A 2,394-nucleotide genomic window follows, 5' to 3' on the forward strand; every position below is an offset into this window, starting at 1 on the left:
ATGTTGCAATTCAGCGTTGTCACTTCGTTCAACCGATTGTGCCAGCGTTCGTCTTCTTCATCTGAATCTGAGGTGTAGGAACTTGTGCGGTCCCACAAGATTCTTCCATCTGCAGTCAGATTCACCCAATCCTGATATTGCGCAGTTATCTTGTAGATATAATCCAACTCATCGTTGCTTCCATTGTCGCGCACAAGTTCGATGTAGTGCGCTCCTTCGGCTGGATCTAGCAGAACTACTACGCATAGGGACTTTTTCTCGAATATCATCTTCTGCTTATTCAAGTCAATGACTCCATTCATATCAGTGGCCCAGTCTATTCCTAGCAACGCGGGATAAGGATTGCTGTGATCGACAATCTCTATTACTTCAAAGTTCGTCTGTGTGCTCGCACCTTCGATATCAACTGTTACCCCTTGCAACCTCCCCATGGGAAAAATATTCTATTGGTTCGCAATTCGTAATTGAATAGGGGAGCACTGTAACTTTAGCCTGCCCATGCGTTCCCATGTCTACTTTGGTAACACATTCGCATTCAAACCCAGGTCTAGGATTACTTGGTCCATCTCATATTCACCAATCTGTGCCATTAATCTCATTTCCCTCCTAGTGCGCATTGCATGCTTTCCTAGTTTACGTACTGTGCGCGGTTACCCTGATCCTGTGCACCTAGTGATCAAATCTTGTAGTCCCGTAACTGCCTTATTGTCATGCAACAGTTTCATGCTCATCTCCAAAAAGGTAACAAGCATAGAAGGATCCATCCCTGGCTCTGGTTGATTTTTACTACCTAAAGTGGAGGCTTCCGCGAAGCTCTTCTTAGTTTCCATGAATGTCTCCTTTGTGCATTCTAAGTCAAACTCTGGTTCCTTTGTAGGAGCCTTACGAACCCATGTATCTTCCTTGGGCTGCATCCCCTTATCCTCCCCTGTGGTCTTACCACTTCTGAGCACTATGTTCACATTTGGGTCCTCTTCGTGCAGTTCAGACCTCATCATTTGAATATTTTGAGTCGGAGTATGCTAGAGTACCCATTTCTTGCACATCTGTGCGATCAACGTAGGATAATCTACCATTTCATGATCAAAATGAGCACAGTATGAATAAGATACTCTCATCGGGTTGGTACAATCGCAGGGTAGTGCCCTGGTCCTCTGCAATCGTAACAAATTAACTGTCCGCGGCCCCTTCCTGACCCGATTCCTCCTCGTCCTTGACCTTGCCCCTGAAATCCAGTGCACGCCATCCCTGCAGCTGGGTCGTGGGCTTGCGTTTCTATCTGCATCCTATATGCTAGGGTCTGGTCCATCATTAACTCATAATTGTGACAAGTGCGCTCGTCGTGGCCCACCGACCTACAAAAATTACAAAACAATTGCTGGGGAGTCTGTGCATACTTCTGCAACAAATGACAATTATCCATCGTGTGTTTTCCTCCTATTTGAAAAATTGCACACCATAACGTGGGTGTCGCACTTGGCCTTTCCTGTGCCTTCGGTTTCAATGGCATTGGCCCCCCTCCTGCCAAGTAGTTCGCGAATACTGGGTAGTGGTCCTTGTCATGGTCCTGGCCTTTGCATTTTATGCACCATATTTCCTCGTGCGCCTCTGGCCGCAGTGCTCTATCCTGCTTCAAGCTTTGCATTTCCAGGCAGAGATTCTGTAGTTGCATATGGATTTGTTGAACTCCTAGCCCTGGATCTTGTATCGGTGTCTCATGAAACCTCATCGCCATTTCCAATGCTTCAACTTGGGTAGAAAGTTTATGTTGTAAAAGTGTCGTCCTCAGGTGCGGTGTTAGAGATGCCATAAACCATGCACAATGCTGTGCATCCGTGAGCGTCATATTAGCCTCACGGATCTTACTCTTCAGCCGCTGATGTAGATCCCGGGGATTCTCACCTGGAAGAATCGCGATATTTTTAAGCCCGATGATTGGCTATGTCTCTGATTTCGACCGGCTAAATTCTCTGTTCAGCACATTCTGGATCTCTGCTATTCCTGCATTTGGGTGATCATTAGAGTGGTTGATATACCATGTCAACACGTGATCCTACAATGCGGTCACCAATGTAGCCTTCTTAATATTGTGATCCGTGACCCCTTGCGTTTCCCACACTTCTCTTACCATGAACTAGAACTGGTCTGGATCCTCATTCCCTACTCCTATTAATATGGGTAGCTTGGTTGTGCTTGCCATGCTGAACTGCGGGTTTGGTGGAGGTGGAGTGGGTGGAGGTGGTAACTGTGGAATGCGCTGCCTTATCAAATTGACCGCACTTCTCGAAAATACCCGAGCGAGCTCTTCCTCACTCTCTTGCGAAGGTGAAATTAAGGGATTGTTTCCTAATTCCCCGCTACCTTTGTAGATTTTTCTGCTCTGCATCATTCCAA

Source organism: Pinus tabuliformis, chromosome 6 (assembly GCF_031772625.1).
Source record: "Pinus tabuliformis cultivar Carrire ecotype Pingquan chromosome 6, CPIR1, whole genome shotgun sequence".
NCBI classification, from domain to species: domain Eukaryota; kingdom Viridiplantae; phylum Streptophyta; class Pinopsida; order Pinales; family Pinaceae; genus Pinus; species Pinus tabuliformis.